Source organism: Phalangium opilio, unplaced genomic scaffold (genome assembly GCF_054372755.1).
Source record: "Phalangium opilio isolate 3A_F unplaced genomic scaffold, DU_Popi_V2 ptg000329l_1, whole genome shotgun sequence".
Lineage (NCBI taxonomy): Eukaryota > Metazoa > Arthropoda > Arachnida > Opiliones > Phalangiidae > Phalangium > Phalangium opilio.
Window position 1 is genome coordinate 8,995,495 of NW_028324226.1, and position 19,953 is coordinate 9,015,447.

Sequence of the window (19,953 nt, forward strand, 5' to 3'; positions counted from 1 at the left end):
TTAAAGAGCCTAGAATCAAGCTCAAGTTTATTTACCGTGTAACATTTACAATCATGGGATGGTTTACTTTTTATGTCTGCACTGGAATCAACATAATCAAAGATTTTAAATACACTCTATTTGTATCAATGATAAGTCTACCATAAACTAAAGGCGTGTTCTTTGGGTCAAATTGAGTGACAAAACTAAAAAACAAACAAAGAACACAGGTTCCAGAAGATTTGGTTACGGAGATGAACGCTTCTAAACATTGATCCCTTAACGTACATCAGCCTTCAATAGTCTTCAAAAGTCATTGAGCCTTTATCTAGCAGTAGTGTACTATTAGTTTGACCATGGACAAACCAATACTGTATTGGTCAGTCCATGGATGGACAGAAGTATGCGTTCCCTAGTAAAACTCATTACTACACATCGGCGTGACTATTTCTTTAAATTAGAGACCGATATCTCTGTAACTAAACGATGTGGACCACACGTTCTTTCACTCTTTCCACTCATTTTGACCCTAAAAACACACCCTTTAATTTATGGCAGACTTGGCTGAAACACCCTGTATTTGTGTAGAGTTGGTTGAAATTACTTTGATCTAGAATTCAGTTTTATGATACAGCAGAAAATTAAAAACCGAATAAAGTATGTGATGTTTCATAACAGTCCTAGGCTGCTCAAGTCTGTCTCAGATGGCGACAGTCTTACGAATTTCTCATTTTTGTTCGCATTCAACATTTGTCAAGAATGCCAAAGTGACTCAACGCTATAACCTTTCTATATGCGTAAATCGAAATTTTTCTTATACAAATAAAACCACTATTACACGTGATACTTTTCACCTTCAAAAACTTGTTCAGTTTTAGTTTGGAATGAGAATTTCTTTCAGGATCACGCATAATGTTGCTTTTGAAGACAGAAATTCACAAATATATTAAAACCGTTTGCGCAAAGTATGGATGCCATAGTTTTATTCCAAAAGGTGGCTGTGGAAGCAATAGAGATGTGAGTCGGTAATTTACCGTCCGTAAATTGCCGGTAATTTACCAAATACCGCGTAAATTACCGTTTTATATCTTACCGTAATTTTACAATGGTAATTTACCGGTAAATTACCAAACATTTTTACTACGCATTAAATGTTCATTTTACACTTAAATGATCAGTCATTTCTGTGTTTACTTCCAAAATGACTCACCAGGCGCCATTCGCTAGTCAGTACTTACAAAGTTGCGCTAGAAATTAGTCTTTTAATAAATCATTAATTAGAAATCAGATTAGAAAGGTCACGGCTGCCGTCTTTGTAGCAAAAGCCGCAAATACGTGTAAAGAAGTCAGATAGTGCTCACAATTAAACTTTGTTTTAAGTAATGCATTGTAAGCACAGGAAAATATAAATTACCAAAAATTACCGACTGAACGGTAATTTTTGTTTTCCCAAAATTTCAATCGGTAATTTACCGGTAATTTATCGGTAATTTACCCGGTAAATTACCGTTTTTAAAAATTACGGTAATTTCACATCTCTAGGAAGCAACTAGGATTAAGCAAAGTCGCTTATATCTACATGCCATTTTCTATCCTTTTCGATTAAATTATACAATTGAATTATTAATCTACCCCAGAGAAACAACTCGCAAAGGGGAGGCCGCCATCTTAGGTTTAATCCCTCGCGCCATAAGGCAAACACCAGACCGAGGTTAGCGAAATCGCACTGCCTCTAGCGATGCTTCTTGGCGAGAATGAAATAACCTATGATGGTGGCCTTCCCTCCGGTGTGCTTGCTTCCTTGCAAGAATAAATGGAATGGTCTATATACGTTTTATAAGTGAAATTTTGGGGATAAGGTGCGAATTTATGTTTTAACTAATTTCTATTTTTACTGGAGAAATATGTTGTGCTAACGCATATTGTGCACATACCATTATAATAACATAAAAGTTTTCCTAAACGATTAAAATATGCCTTGTGCTCTGAAATTTTACGCGAACTTGTTAAATTCGTGAGAAAAAAGAAATGATTGAGTTACGACATTTTGATGCTTTAGTCGGAAAACACAAAATGGTTGAAACAGCGGAGGGGGAAGGGGGTTTAATGTAACTTACTCCCCTCACTCGAAGCCAAATCCGTTAGAAGCAGGTGACGAAGAGAAAATATCAATGACAATTCGGCATGATTTTAATTAGGGGTTAGCTTAATAGATAAAGGATATAATAACTATACGGCACCCCTGGCCAAGCACGCTAGACGGGTGGGTGAGCTCGTATCACGCGATATCACAATTCTAAATATCTGTAAAATTTGTTATCAAATAATTAAAGTTAATCGTTGCCTTTATTTTTATTATTTTTCTCTTTCATCGAGCTTAAACATTGACTGCGTATTCGAGCTTTCGATCAGTTGCTCCACAAGGATCAGAACCTTTTAGAACAATTTAGTAAAGTCCACATGCAACAATAGTATAATTTATAATTATGAGTTGGCTAGTTAAGTTAGCAAGAAGTGATATCTAGTTTATTAGGGAGAAGGTATAAGATGCCTAAGGAGGCAGGGCTATTTCGCCTCTCCTCAGTCGGAAAATACATAATTTTCGTCATTCGCGTCGCGCTGACGTGAGTTTTCAAGAACCAATGAGATGCTGGTTGTCATTTAGAGGCGGGGATTAACTCCGGACCTACGTTTGGACTGGAGATAAAGCCGGAAATGTGGCGAATGTATACCTTCTCCCTAATAAACTAGATATCACTTCTTGACTCAGTGAATACCCTAAGGAGTATGTTTTTCCATTAACAAGCGTTTTATACAAATAATATACTACAGGCCCTGTGAAAAACATCCGTAATTAAGTCATGAATCCCTTCCGTCTAGTAACAAAACCACATCACACAAACTACTACCCTTCGTATTGCTATTACCATAAGTTTATAAGATATGTTCCATAAGATTGTCACTGGTTACTGAGAGCTTGTCACGAAGTGACGTAGGTGACACGTCATAGGTGAGACGTTATGAAAGGCTTAGTACAGACTAAATAGGAAGATGGACTGCTAAACCGAGTGTAGTCAATTCTCGCCTTGTTCTCGAACTAACTCTCGGCAAGTCTCTAGCATTACGAAGTGTAGGTTGTGTCAAACTATCTTGTATAAACCTAAGGTATTACATATCGCTGAGAGACTATGATGGTTCTAGATGATTACCTTAGAGTCACAAGGTATAAAACGACGGGGTGATATGTACCCTTCCAGACTCACAATTTTTCTAAAGAGCAACCTGGATTTTAGCAGGTAAGCATCCTGTCTTGTCCGGCCATGACTAGCATTCCATAGACATACCACACCATTAAGTCAGATTGGCACTTGTATGTTTGAATAAGGACCCCAGTTTATTTTATTGCCCGGGGGGGGGGCTATAATGGTGTTAAGAAGGTTCTGTATAGGACAAGGCCCAATGAGTAGAGTACAGACACTTGCATATTTTATTTTTTAGTAACTGTCAGCCTACGGTTAATCGAATGGGTATGGTTTTAACAAGTTGACCGTGAATTCCATACCCTCTGAATGTAACCAAGAAGTGATATCTAGTTTTTTAGGGAGAAGGTATAAATTTGCCACATTTCCAGCTTTATCTCCAGTCCAAACGTAGGTCCGGAGTTAATCCCCGCCTCTAAATTGCAAACAGCATCTCATTGGTTCTTGAAAACTCACGTCAGCGCGACGCGAATGACGAAAATTACGTATTTTCCGACTGAGGAGAGGCGCAATAGCCCGGTCTACCTTTACGTCCCCCCTTGTATTGTGAAAGGGGGACTGGGACTATGTCGCACGAATACTTAGGCATCTTATACCTTCTCCCTTATAAACTAGATATCACTTCTTGGTGTAACTGAATGATTAATATTTTGACTCAAAACTAATTGATAAGTTTAGAGGGGCTACTTCAAAAGAGGAACAAAAGAATTGCGCCCCTTGTGGTTGCCATAAATGCTTCAGCAAAAACTGCTTGCATGTAGACTTAAAAAAATGTATCGAAGCGCGCGCCAAAATATAAGGATTGTATCTACATTCTTATCAATGGGCAGGTTTTCCGACAAATAACTTTGATTATTTATTTTTATCTCTAAAACAATGAGAAGAGACGGTTATTACGTGTCTTTTCGATATCAATTTGGGCAAAGTTAAGATAATGAAAGTCGAAGTTAAGTTCAGCCTGGAAGAAATAAGATATCTGCAAAAACAGCTGTGAATTCTCAAGTCAGTATCTAAGCGTATTTGAACCAAAAAAATATCTTGCTAAAGGCCTAATTTTAAAACGTTTTTAGTCCGTATGCAAAATTATCGATAACACTCTTTATTGCGCGTGTATATGTATAATGCCGAATCTCTCAAGTTGGTGGCGACATCTAGCGACATAAAAGGCTTACACTTCCTAATGATTTCAGTGGTTCTCGGAAGATACAAGAATGAAAGAGATTTTTTCCCCCTAATTTTATGAAACCCATGTGAGTGGTCTTTAAACAAGATGAAAATAGGGCGTAAACCGTATTAAAGACAAAATTAAAAAATATATATTACTCATGAAAGATCATACGTATGTCTGACCATAGCATTAAAGAGCTACGATAAGCAATGCTTCTAAGGAGTCCTAAAAGTGGATGCCTGAGAAACTTAATCAGTTTATTGAGAGGTTAGCATGGTTCAAGCGTCGCGAACTCTCCTATACATCCTTGCACAGTGGGTACAGGGAGATGAGAATTCTCTGTGACACTTCTAAGATTTCTTGATTGTACATTATTAAATTACTTGCAAAATACTCGAGATTCGTAGAACAATAATTAAAAATAAAAGAACCATATATGTTAGGGAAATAATATTTGATCGAGAGAAGGCTGATTACTGCCATAATTTAATGATTAAGTTGACTGTTTACAACAATGTGATGCATGAAAAATATTCCACACCATTAGCTGAAACACATTGCTGATTGGTTGAAACGTTGTGGAGGTGTTGCCCTCTCTTCTTCCGTTGCTAAGAAAATCCGTGTGTGTAGAGCGAAGTACGCAAAGTGTACAAAAACGATAATGTGGACATACGTTAACATCTCTTTGGCTAAAAAACGTTCACTAAAATCATCTAATAAGCCGTTGTATACAGGGTGTTTCAAAAAGGGCTATTTTGAATCGAAAATATTCTAATGGCCACTGTTTACAACGTGCGCAAGGACGGCAAAATGTCCTCTTCGATAGGAAATCGAACAAAGAAACCTAACCATAATTTCTGAAGGATGTCTCAGAAACACCCTGTATATGAACAGGAGCATGCAAACAATCTACCATTTCAAAAATTACAAGCACAGTAACCAATCTCACACGGACGAGGCCACCATTGGGGTATTCTCTCTCTCCAAGAAGCAGCGCGAGATGCAGTGAAAGTCGACTTGCCTCCCGCGTGTAGTGAACTCGGGGTCCGTCTGGCGTTGCATCTTGGGGAGAGGGAGAATACCCCAAAGCCAGCCTGGCCACTTTGAGTTGATTTCTCTGTATATATTTTACGAAATGGTCTATGACGCTTTAATTATAACGCCACCGGTATTTTTGCACTAGAAGTAACTTATCTGCTGGCGTATCCCGCTAATAAACAGGGTGTTTCAGATAAGTCTGCCATAAATAAAGTGGGTTGTTCTTTTGGCGATTTTGAGCCGAATTGGTCAAGACATTTTGCCGTCTGGGCCACTGTCTTCAAGCTAGGATTGGAGTATTTTACGGATTTTAATTAAGAAACTGATTTAGACAATGATTTCTAATTTAATGAAGGGGACATCCCTAAAACACTCAAATCATAACTCGAAAACAGTGACCAGGGCGGCAAAATTTCAAAGAACATTTTCGGATCAAAATCGGCTAAAGAACACTCCCATTGCAGACTTATCAGAAACACCCTGCATAATGATGTTTTGATTACTTCACGACTTTATTTCTTACATATTATCCTACATATATATTTGAGAAGGTTATTTAGATTTTGTTTGTAGGTTTGTTCTTTATGAACAGTCTCAATTCGTTATCAAAGGGTCGTAGAGAAGGGAACTAGCCTAACCTGGCGGCCCGGCCCCTGTAATGTTTACATTTCCTAAGGCATTACAGGAATGGTCTATTGTAAATCGGAAAGTTATTTAATGTTTTTATATCATTGGCATCGTATAATGAATAAATATGAATTTCGTGTACTGCAAGGAATAGACCATTTCGGAAATTGCATAGAGAAAAACCAACACAAAAGGGCGAGGACGCCATTGGGGTATTACCCCTCTCGTTAAGAAGCACCGCTAGAGACAGTCTCTCACGTGTAGTGAACTCGGGCTCCGTCTGGCGTTGCTTCTTGGTGCGAGGGAGAATACCCCAACGGCGCCGTCGCCCCAATGTGTTAGTTTCTCAGTATGTAATTTCCGAAATGGTCTATGTGACTGTTATGATAGGTCTTTGACTTTGATATGATCGTAAAGCTGTTGAAGTTCGGCTCCGGGATTTAATATATCATGACACATTTCGTTTCCATGATATGATTTACGTGCTGTCGGAAACGCTATGATATATTGTAAATTGCCAAAACATCTACAACTGCATCGGCATAAAATTCAATACTCAACTGTTGACATCCATTTTATGATTTAAGGTAGAAGTTCATCTGAAGGGTTCAAGGTTCAGCAGAATTATTCCAAAGTATGGCGAATATAATCTGGATTCGATATATTGTGAAATCAAATAAAAGATAATTCCTCATCTTGTTTTTTTTTAATTGGATGCAGAATTTGATATTTCCCTCTGTAATTTACCAAATACTGCTGTAGTTTACCGATTTATATAGCCTACCACGGCAACAGACCGATTTATAAATAAAGTCTATACAAATTAAAAACAGCATCGAGGATGCCATCTATATTGAAGTTTTTAAACTTGTTATTTCCCTAACGAGGAAGAAGATTTGATTAAAATGGGTGGACTTTGTGCGGCTACTGAAGTACACGGGTTAATTTGAAAAATTTATTGGCAGGAAGTAACTCTAGATCATTATCCCCTCTGAATCTTTAGCTCGATATTTAATTGAATATTCGTAACACCTTGCGAAAGATGGTCCAATAACGTGACCGAAACTAGTCGAGTTTTTAAGTAAAATTTTCTTGGGCACTTGAAATAATCGTTGTTTTAAAATCAATATAGAGAAACTTTTATGCTCCATGTTAATATGTTTCCCTATTTTATGCCCTCACACAGATGATTAGGCCTATTGTAGAGTTGGCTTTGTGTGTGGTATTTATTTACGCCGCCCTATATATACAAGAACTATTACTAGAACTTAATTACTTGAAATTAATTTAAATTATTAGAACCTTTGGGGGGGGAATGTTACTATACCATACTTACTATAAATAGCCTACAAAATTATAATTAATTTTTTCCGAAAATCGCAAGTATACAAAGTAAATTTAGCCTTTCATGACTTATGGGAATTTCACATCTTTAGGAAAACCTCATCTTAACATAAATCAATAAAAATCAATATGGGCATGTCCGATGGTATAACACGCAAAATAAAATTGTTTTGGGCAAGGTTAGTCACTTTTGCTATCAGGCAATGGTATTAATCTCAAATATTTTATCGGAATACCGGTGGTCCTACTAGTTCCAAATTTAGACGACCACAAAATCCTGCATTTCCTGTAACAACCATAGGATAGCCTTTCTTAAAATAGCCGCAACAGCATAAGTTAGAATTTTCATTATTTCTCAAAAAAATAAAAAAATAAATAAATAAAATATAAATTGCATTTTGAGAAATTGGCCATATCTGCTACAAGAAGTTCATCGCACTTGTGGCAGTATATAGAAAATATCCGTAAACACTTTAACTCTATGTCTCCAAAATAACGTTTATATATCACCTATTTAAGATCAAGAAAACATTATTCTAGTTCCAAGAAAAAGAACCAGAACATTCCTCATCCCTTTCTTTTTTGCAGGTAAAAGGGAAACATTGTCGCCAAGCATCTTGGAGCCAAAAATTTTGTCCCAAGAGAAGGCTTGAGAACCTTAATTCTTTTAGAATGTAAAGCTATTTACTGTAAGCGTAAAGCTATCAATTGTCCGGTACAGAAACTACTCATTTATCTCATGAATTCAAAACGAGCTCTCTGTTTAAAAAATGAGTCTTGTTTATTTTCAGTAAGGATGGTAAGTTTTGTTACCAATGCTAATCGCAATTGGTATCAGCTAGGCAATATGGATAAGCATCACTTTAGGCGAAACGGTGGAATATTTGTGGTAAACTTGAATGAATTCATGGCATTGTATATTTTTCTGGAAATAAGGTATTTTTGACAAGGGCGCCCGACCAACAACAGTCTTGGTAAGCTTAAAGTGGAGGTAGGAAACCCCAACCTCATCACCCACGTGTCTTGTCGTGTCTTCGATCGGGCCGAGGAATCATTTGGAGGGAATCTCTGTTCCCATCTTGGGACACAACCAGCTAGTCTTGGTGAACGGTGGTTTTTGGTAGCGAACACCGACGTAGAGGCGACAGCGAGCCGCCAAGACGGGCGCCGATATCCAAAGGACCCCCTCGAAACGCCAAGGAAAATGGGACCCAACACCGAGCTCGAACTACGACCACTTGGAGAGATATTTAACGCAATACTGTTGTTTTGGCCTTCTACACTGTAACGCCCGCCACATTATTGGGGAGAACGAATGTAGCTAGAGTCGCGAGGTACCGAGACGACTGCTAAAGATAGGGGACTTTTTCGGGGAGTGGTCGCTAGTCGTGGTGGCCACCGAGAGAGAATAGAGTGGCGGAAGGGAGTAAGGTGGGTGGATTTGGACCTTTTCTGACACGGAAAACCACTTAGCAGGGTAATTACCATTTTTATACCGGCCTGACTCGAGTATAGAGAAAGAAAAACGTTCGATGGAATTTATATTCTGGGAAGAAAGCCAGACATTTTGCCTAAAAACTATTAGGAAATTTTAATTGAACGAAAAAAAGCGATGTCCCTCTAAGACTCCATCTCAAAAATCCTTTTAATTTAATATGCAAACTTATGTTTCTAAAGTAGATTTATTGATTAGCTTTGATCGCTTTTAGTGATAAGGAATCCCGGTTTTCGAACTTTATTCTTTTTTTCAACGAATGTTTAAGCAAGTATTGGAATTTTCGAAATTTGTACATCTTTACATTCAATTCTCAAAGTTCTCTTTATGCGTATTATTTGAAGTTTAAGAGAAGACTAATTTTCTTAGTATTTTGAATTAATTAAGAGTTTTAAGTCAATCAAACTTAGTGAAATTGTAAAACTTGTGATAAGCGTTTCCCCATCTCTATATTTTATTGCTTCTAGCTAATGTTTACGTTGTTATTTTCCTAAATTATTTTAGTACTGAATTACGCTCACTTTAGTAATAAAAGAGCGATTAAAAAGAACTTGGGTTTTATCAATAAATTGGTTTTGGATAAGATGAGACGAGAGAATGAACAAAATTTCGAGATGTTAAAAGGTTATCTGTCATTCAAATTTGTATTCAATTCGATTACTGGCAACCATAAATCCATCATGATTAAAATCTTACTGAAATTTCGATTTTTTTACTAGTATAAATTAGAAGAAAAAAATATTTAAAATAAATTTTTTACCGTGGTTGATTTTGAGGTTAGTAGAAGACTAGGTATCAGACTATAGAAGACATTGAGGCGCATATGGGTTAAAATAATTGCCTTAATATTGAAATAAGGTAATTTATCGATTAAAATTTTGGGAAAATTTCAAACGACCGTTTAATGGTAATTTATTTTTCCAAGTTCTTATAGTCTATTAAACCACGTTGAATTGCGGGAACTTTATGCCTAGAGATGTGAGTCAGTAACTTACCGTCCGTACATTACCGGTAATTTACCAGATATACCGCGTAAATTACCGATTTATATCTTACCGTAATTTTAAAATGGTAATTTACCGGTAAATTGCGTAAAATACCCCGGTAATAAGCCTGTGAAAATTTAAAATACCTTAAATTACGGTAGTTTTTGCTATTCCAAAATTTTAATCGGTAATTTACCGATAGTTTTTAGTTAATTCACCCGGTAAATTACCATTTTTAAAAATTACTGTAATTTCACATTTGTATCTATAGCTTAGAAAAACTGGACTCAAGTTAAAAGTAAATTTTTTTATTGCCTTTTGCCCCAAAATTGAAAAAAGGGTGGTAATTTACCTCTAAACTGTAAAATTATATAACTCGGTAATTTAAGGTTGTATGTGTAAATTACCGGTAAAATAGGGACGGTAAATTACCTACATTATTGACCATTTCGGAAATTACATACTGAGAAACCAACACACGGGGGCGAGGCTGCCATTGGGGTATTGGAGCTCCTCTCGCCAAAAAGCACAGATAGAGGCAGTGCTAGTAGGCTAGCCTCCCGCGTGTATTGAACTCGGGCTCCGTCAGGTGTTGCTTCTTGGCAACGGCGGCCACACCCCTGTGTGTTGATTTCTCTGTGTATAATTTCCGAAATGGTCTATTCCTATGGTAGTAATTCTCCTTGTCGGTTTGCAAACACCTTTTATTTAGCCATACTTCACTCGACGCAAGATTGAGTGTGCAACGCTTTAGCAGTCAAAATAAGAAACGTTTTAGAATTCTTGACGCGCTCTTGTCAGTATTTGTTACTTTGGATTCGGCTATCTTAGTATTCAAAGGCTTAGTATTCAGCGTATGTGCGACTCGTTTTAAGTCGTCTGCTCTCACGCCTGAACAGGGAAATGATGGCTATAAAACCCAATAGACCTTTTCGGTGTAGATAAGGGGGTAGGCAACCCTCAGTATCGGGACATACAACGAGATTGATACATTGCACTCCCATGTTAAATGCGAGATGGAAGGCATAATTTTACCCCCTTTTCCTCTTAGTTACATCGAAATGGTCTATTGGTCGATACCTTCGTACCACTTATAAGAATAAATGCATTTGAATACTCCTGTAAAATTTGATTATGTAAAAATTATTTCCAAAAAGTTCAATTAATCAATGATAATCTAAGTTCAGAGACCTTTAATAAAATCTTGAGTTTGAAAAATTTAATGCTAGATACTTGAATAAAAATTACAAAAAAATATATTTTTTTACAAAATTATTTTAGCAACCCATGAATATTACGTAAATGTACCCAAGTTTGGTAAAAATCATGCTATGCCATAACCAGGGGGGCTTATTTGCTAAAATTGGAAGACAGGATTTTATCTGTAGAGCTGAAACTGATTAATAATTAATCTTCAGTAATTATAGAAGAAACTCCTTCCTGAATCCGCCTTATTCGTCCTAGCAAGGCCGCAAAAACTTTTGACTTATCTTTTTAAACTTCGTCAAAAACGCTTCTTTTTTTAATGTTTTACTCGAGATTATATTTAATCTCAATTTCACGACCAAAAACGGGTGCAGATCAATTCAATTTAAATATTTTTTTAAGAAAAATTAGGAGTTAAAATTTTTAAACTGTCAAAAACATTTCTCCCCCAAAATATTCAGTATTTTTTATGCAAGTCTAAAAAGGGCAGTGTGGGAAATTCTTAATACTTGATAAGATGTTATATACCCCTGGATAAGCACTTCTTTTTGTATACATGTATCCACAAATTCAGTTTAATATAAAAGCGAAGGCATGCGCATTTTAGGGTTAAATTTAAAAAGTCAATTAGCATGCGTATCGAGAAACTATGATAAATCGAAGGGTGTCAGAAAATTCGATAAGATGAAGGGAATGGGGAAAAATCATTAGACGCCCGCGGGATAGTTACATTACGTAAGAACATCTAGGGTGCGGGCTAGATAAATCTCATGGATTCTTAATTTAATTTAATATGAAGATAGGTCGAACCAGAAACATTACAGTCTATATACATAAAATAAGAATTCTCTGTTCACTCACGTGGTCTTTCGAAAATAATGTGAAATTTTTTAATAAAATATTTGGAATGGAATTAAATCCTGTATTATAATTTTTTCAAATAGGTCTTAAACCATAAGTTTATAAGATATGTTTAATAAGTTCGTCTCTGGTTATTGAGAGCTTGTAATGAAGTGACGCGGGTGAAACGTCTAAGATTCTCGTAAAGTGATGCCTGGTGAGGCGCTGTCAAAGGCTTAGTACAGACTAAATAGGAAGATGTATGTGCGCACTCAATTCTCGCTTGTCGTTCTCGGACTCAGTAACTCTCTAGAATTACGAAGTTTAGGAAGTGTCATACTTATGGAACATATCTTATAAACTTATGGACTTGATATTTAATAATCAAGTCTTCAAACTGATAATATTAATATCTGAACTTAACCAATTTATTTGCTCGATTTCATCTTGCGTACCTTTTTCTTTGGTGCTTTTTACGATTGATATTTTACTGAGTTAGATTATGCGGTTTCTTTAGGAGAACGTTATCTTAATATCGAATACGCTTGCAGAATGGAATTTTTTCGGTTGATTAAAGAAAAATTATTGAATAATTTCAGTCTAATTTGGGAGAAAAAATATATCACTGTGTGTATCGCATACATACACCTTTATTTAATTTAAGAGTTATAAAATACTTTTTTCGGCAAGAAAAAACCACAACGTTAATTATGATGGTGCAAAACTGCTAAACGGTTTCTTACATCTCCGAGTGACTATGACATCACGGAGAGGTATTACACTGAACGTGTCTGTCACAGCGTTCGCAGTTGGCAAATCGGAGTAAACTTGTTCGCTTATTATCACTAGGATAAAGAAGTCCACGGCGATTGGTTAGGGTTACGGGAAACGTCTAACCTCCCAATGTCAGGGCTTAAACCAAGGCTTCACGCAATTGCGAGTTTTCTTATAATTTTATGGTGAAACAATCGCTTTATATACTAGAAATTTCCAAAAATTGTTTTAGAGGCATACGCTTGAATTCAAACGTCAACAATACCTATGTTTAAAAGGATTTTAGGAATAAAGTTTCTTATAACGATTTAACTAACATTAAGGTAAATAAATGACGATTAAAATAATTAATATCAATTATATTTATTTAATTATTTAAGAAAAACCTCTTAATTGCGTCTCGACTCGGAGAGATTTATTTTAGTCTCCCAACTTGTTTTTATTTAATTTTTTAAATGGGTTAATTACTAATTGGATTAAGGTGAAAGAAACTTTTCTGCTATATAGTACGGTGGGAAGTCAGAAGGTAGGTGTTTTTCGATAATTCAAAGTGAACCGCATATAGTAAAGAGTGAAGAGTGAATAAATGCAGCCATTTGAACCGTTAGTCACGTTTGACTTTATCCAGGAGGACCATTTTTTTTGGAAAATATCCATTAGAGCCAAGGTATTAAAGGTAACCGAGCAAAAATATTTGGGACCCCTTATCTTCCAGAGAGCCATTCCTTTCCCGAGCCAAGTTGTTCGAGTGTTAGAACGTGATGAAAAAAAAAATGAACGTCAGAGGGACACACAGTGACTGAAAGCAGTTCAGAGTACAAGTTGTGAGCATAGTCGATTTAGGTCTTAGTCCATAATATAGGCGAAAAAAATTAGCTACCTTACTTGCTTCAAGACGAAACTTCTGACACTAAAGGTGTCCAAAATATTTAAACCTTATGGTCAGTTTCTATAGCTTAAATGAAACGTCTTAATGTCTTCGATTTCTTAGGTTTTCAATTTAGTTTTGACGAATCAAGAGTTATTTGAAATGTATAAGCTTAATTTATCAGTTGTTCTTTGCTGAACCTTGAGGTGAAAACCTTGGGACTGTGACCCAAGGTCGATGGTTCAAACCCACCCTGAGGTGTTAAGTAATTTTCGCTTCAGGGTTTCGTAAAGTAGTTTTGAAGATTTAATTTTCGAAAAAAAATTATTTGATCATAGATATCTTAAATTAATTTTCAATATAATCTATTAAAGAAGAAATTATAAACGAGAGGGCGGGGTTTGAATAATATAATTCCTCCAAATCTCAACTATTGGAGTTTAAAACACGAATTAATCAGTCATAAGATTTAATTTCTAACTTTTTTCGACTGAGTAAATAGAACTTGAAGTAAATTTCTGATGCTTACTACATCAAAATTAGCGTTAGATTTGTTTCTGTAGAGTTAAGAATATACCATCTATTAATGCTCTTGCATGGTATTTTTTACATTCTCAAAAGTGAAATTTTATTTCGCCACTGTATCCAGCCTGAGACACCGTTTCTCAGACTTTGGGCCCAAATTCTCGCGAAATGACGTCACTTTTCAAATTCCTCCAATCCGCCATCGCTTATTAAAGGGCGCGTAAACCAAATTACGCGCAATCTGCTGATAAACAGTTCCATCTAGGTTTAAACTTTGTCAAGTCCCCCTAAAAATAGCACCATACACTGGCTTTGAGATAAATAGTAGGCAATTACTAAATAGCGCACATTTTGTTATGTAGTTAAAATTTCAATAAGCACTGTAAGATAGTTTTCTCTGTGTATGTCTTTTGAACAACTTAGGTGGGCAACTCATTTTGAAAATCAAGCCGTAAATGTTCATAACTTCGGAACATAATACTAGAGATGGGCCGATACCGATGCCATATCGGTATCGGTACCGATATTTGGCCTTAACCGATATATCGGTATCGGTTAAAAATGAACCGATATTTGTACCCGATATTTTTTGAAGAAAATAAATACTTATGTTTAGAGTAGATGACGCCCTAAGACCTAAACTCTGAGACAGCACAGTTTTTCATCTATTTTTGGATAACGTAACTAGTGTCTAAAATGTGTTTTTCGTATGATAAGCCAGTTTTATAGTTTCAAGTACCGAAATTGGATCGAGAATCATCAATAGAGATGGGCCGATACCGATACCATATCGGTATCGGTTTGATATCGGTTTAATCGAAGGATCGGGTAAAATATCGGTATCGGTACGTATCGGTTTCCCAAGTATCGGATCATATCGGTATCGGTTTAAACTGGTATCGGCCCATCTCTACATAATACGTTAGGACCTAATCCGAAAGTAATTTTTTATTTTCACTTCACGTGATGACGTAATGGATGGTTTAGGTTACCCTTCCCTATATTTTATGGTTAATATATTTTTCCATTCAAATTAACATTAAAAGAATAGGAAATTACATAATTTTTGAAAACCTGTTGATTTTGGCATTACTTAACAGTAAATTAGAGTTATTTTGCGTATATTATGAACTAGGCCTACTTCTTGAAGATTGAATGAAACGTAACTTATATAACTTTTATTAACTTCACTTTTTATTTTTTATACACGAAATAAGATTAATTTCTTGCGTTTTAAAATAAAGTTGAACCCTCTTAAACTCGGAAAGAAGTCCCAGCCATTGGGCGTCTGCTTGTTACGAGCATGCAGGACTTTATATACATGCGTGTCTTCGTATTAAGATGACTTTCAAATATTTCATCCAAGATGAAGCAGATTTTTAAAACTTATTAAGAGATTAATTTGGATTTTTTAATCCTTAGTATAGAGTAAAAAACGTAGCAAAGTCAGCTGGTTCCGTATTAAATTTTGCAAAAGTCAACGATCGCAAACTGGGAAGTAGTTTTCGCTGGATATTTTACTAAAAGAAAAAAAAAAAAAAGATCAAATGAAGATATTTCACCCAAAATCCAGTATTTTTTTTTTTTACTATTTTTATTTAGTTGAATTTTTTTTTTAATTTATTTGGTTCATTTCGGGTGTTTCTTTGATTAGTTAGATATGAAATTGTAGTAGTTTTTTCTACTAAGCTTGTAAATTACTCTTTCTAAAAATACTACTTCATGAAATTTATATAAGTCACATTTCAAGGACGAAGTTTAAAAATGTTGCAATTATTCATACTTTTCCAGCATCACCGGAACTCCAGGATTGAATTTTGTTTAAACATACGTCTATTATGTAAGGTCCCCATAAGTATGAGTCCCCAATTAGGTCCTATACTGCCGGCATTGTACTCGTATTAACATTTTGAAAATTTGGCGGGTACGATAAAAGCGCCATCTACAGTTCCTAGGCTATTTGCTTATACCGGAAGTTAGGATAGGACTTTCAACTTTTTCACCAATTGGGTAATGGCGGCGGTTCGGCGCGTACCGTTTACATTGCTGTTTATTTGGTAAAATCTTGTCACATATTTTAAATATAACGGCGGAGACAAATAAAAGCGGTCATTGTCATTTTTACGTGGAGGATAAAATTAAGTTACAAGATGAAAACAAGCTCCACTTTCAGTTAACTGTCTGAGGTAATTTCTCTGGCAGTTTTTCTTGATTAGACTTCAAATGGCAAGGCTTAACCTCAGATTGAACATCTTTAACGGCGTTTAGAAGATAATCTAATATTAACACTAGATACTTTTCGTGCAAATTGTTTTCTACTAACCTTGAATACATTCTATCTCTTTCTCAGTTAATTAAATGCACTTCTTCATTTGAATATAACTTTAGTTGAGGCAAATACCTCCCAGCTCCGTTCTTGGACGCCGCCATTTTTAAACCTGCCTACGATTCAATCTTTAAGACTAAGACATGCGCAATACGAACTTCGATTATTTCATTTCCGCTTCGTGGTACCTCTAGAATCCGCCAGGGGGCAATGAAATTTCCTTACCTACTACCTTCATTAGGGGCATTTGCTCTTGACCTAAATTGTCTTTGTCTCACACTTATGGGGACCCTACATAATAGACTTATGGTTTAAATTATATAATATGTAAAATATTTCCCTGCAATATCAAATCACTCAATTACTTGTCATCTAAAGTTTTTTTATGAAATAAACAATATTGAGTGGTACTGAGAGGGGAGGAGCTGTGGGGATGTGACGTCAATGTTGGTAGTCTAAATTGTATGGCCTGAGCTGACCACTTCCAATATGATCACCAAAATCTAAGTAAGAGATAAGAGCGTGTGATGTCACGGAAAAGTTCGTAGTAGCAGACTATGAACTAACGCAATCTCATTGAGCAATAATTTTTCTTGAAAAATGGAATTATCCCTAACCAAAATTTGAAAATTTTAATATACCGAGTAAAGAAATCTCTAAGTTGGATTTTCCTCCCTTGTCTTGGTATATGGTAAAAACTTCAGTTCGGTTCAATTCGCGTTATGATGGTCTCTGCTTTTAATCCTTAACCACTAAGACTATTTTTAATTGGTTTGTATATTTTTGCAATTAAAAGTTCAAGAAAAAAGGCTAAACTAACGCCTTGAATAAAATAAAAGTTTCTTTCGAACTTGCCAGGTTAAAAAAATGTAATTCTATAGTGTAAACCTTCAAAAATATCTGGCATCACGTCATTATCGACGGATAACTTATTATAGTTTTCCAGTATTTAGGGTTAATTTCAAATAAATCACAAATTTTGTTCAACCATACTTTGAGCACGAACCTTCTATTGAACGGAGCATAGTCTTAATTGCGAATCCCATGTTAGGGTTTTCTAGCTAAAGTGTCCCACTCCCAAAACAATAAAGAAAAAAAACCTAGCAGACGACAAGGTCTTGGAGAAAGACGGTGCAATGTAAACAAGTTAAATGGCCGCTTGGTCTCCTTTCGTTAAGCCTTGAGTTTAATGTTAATTTTATGAATCTATTTAAAAGTAGAGTTTAATAAAGTAATTGAAAATAGGAAACTAAAGATTTGAGCGATTGGCAATTGTGAAAGTGATTCAATCAAATTACAATGTAAAAACATACTTTTTGTACCCTTCCAAAAACCGTCACGTTTGTTTACAATGCACCTGCGAAAATTGGCGTGTTACTGTAAGCAGAAATGTTTTTTCCAGTTTCTGGTCCTTTTAGATTGATGGTTCGTGTTTTGAGCCTGTAGGAATGCTAATGCTGCGTTAAAAACCACTTGCATGCGAATATATTTATCGATTGTCTTTTCTAACTACCGTATATTTTCGAAATTGTAAAATAAGTCCATATCCCAGAAAGCCTCTCCATAATTAATGAACCCAACCTCATTAATTTTAAGCCCCATTTACATATTGCTCAAAGCCATAGGGAACAATATTGAAACATTTGAAAAGACCCCTTTCATACATGCGTTTTAAAAAATTCAATACGGTAGCAAAAATTCGGGGATAAAAATGACAGTTAAAAACAGGGACAAAATGATCATTTTTCTCATTATCATCGTTAGACACACGCAGCGAGACAGACTATCAACTATCGTGAAATTCCTTCACCAACTTAAATACCACTTTTTTTCATCATATATTTTTTATAATTTTATCAGAAAACTGTCTGATAAAAGTAGGGGCAATAATCGAAGCCATTTTCTATTGGCTCCCCATGGAAAACATAGGCGTCCGAGTGAACCGTGTGAATCTTGCCGTGAAGCCAATATTTCTTTTCATTGGTTCCCCTTTCGGTGGGAAACGTCGATAACACACCACCCAAACTCATAATATATACAAGACTTATGGTAATTTTTCAATGGGATGTATTATTCGGCACCAAAGTAGTAACGAAAATAAATTGTTCATGAAGTAACTAGCCTTGAGCTAATATAGCCAAGGTTGCAGAGGAGGCCTATACTTCTTTATCAACTTAAATGTTTAATTTGAAATTGCGATATCGTCATATCAACGTACTAATCATTGTGAGTTAAATGGTGCTTGTGTTTAAATACTGACTCTTGTTAAGCCTTGGCCAGACCAATGAACCAGACTTGATGTATGGCTTCTTGTTCCATTTAAGGAAATGATTAAAATAACTGTTACATTCCTCGATATAATTTTTTTAAATTAAACTTGATTTTTGATCAAATAAAAAGTTTTTCAAAAGTCTAACTAAACAATTATCTCTAAACCCAGCGATACATTTACAAGAAATATTTCCCCACTCTCATCTCATGTTAGGCTTAACCCTATCATATTGTCAGAAGTGATATGAGACTAGAAGTGAAGGGCTTTAGCATTGGTAATAGATCCTGGCATTAGTGAACAAATTTGAGGATTTTATGCCGCTTCAATCGCGCCTACACTAGAGAGAAAAAAATTGGTCGAGTTCCAAAAAAATTTCTTACCCCTTCCCCTCAACCTAAAGCCGCGGAACACGGACGCGGGGCTTGAATCTAGTTCGGTCGTCTACCACCGCGAGCGTCTCACGTTTTGGAGGGGAAATTCTGAAACCGCCACCAGAGGGCCAACCTTTGGTGTGTTATCAAGAATATTCACTTTCGCCGAGTGAAGAATTTGGTTAGCTCAGTACATCTAGTCTCATCGCACTTCTGCTATTGTGTAATGCAGAAAAAAATCACAAAATTAGTGCGCCCCATCTATATAAAAGGTATTTAAGCAAATTAGTCTATGGGAAATGAATGACTCAGTGATCAAACCACAATTTGTTAACGATGATCGTTGTGGTAAAATAATGTCTGGTGTTTGATTAGGCCTACCTTATTTTTCTTAAGACCAAGTTTCCAGAAAATAGATTGAAAGACGGAACATCCACTAAGACGTTATGGCTTCAAAGTTCAAACAATAAGGACTGTTTCACATTGAAGCCTTATTTAACGTTTTTGGACCCACAAGCCACATCAAGCAAATAATACTGTCCCCCCTCCCCTTGAAAAGAGTCAAAACATTTTATTTGTAAAGGTGATTGAAGTTTTACAGTTTAAAGATATATTTTATCAAATAGTATTCAGAAGGCTTACTTCGGCCATGGAGGGATATCTAGCAAATTTATTCAACTCAACGGGCGCTTAGAAAATCATTCGCCCTTGTCATCGCTATAGGTACTTTTATCTTTGTACTTATAAGACAGCACGCTGACTCCAAAGACTGCTTGCCTAGTTATACGACAATTAAATGGATATTTATACCAACCTCTTTTCCCTTCGTATATTTTTTATAAAATATGAAAATTTCTCATGCGAGTCGTACGTT

The 19,953-nt window shown here is 35.8% G+C and overlaps 1 long non-coding RNA gene across 1 annotated transcript in view; it reads right to left on the minus strand.

Moving 5' to 3' along the window:
* Nucleotides 1–19,953, minus strand: part of LOC149610710 (uncharacterized) — a 47,406-nt gene that overhangs the window by 15,969 nt on the left and 11,484 nt on the right. The window lies entirely within an intron of this gene.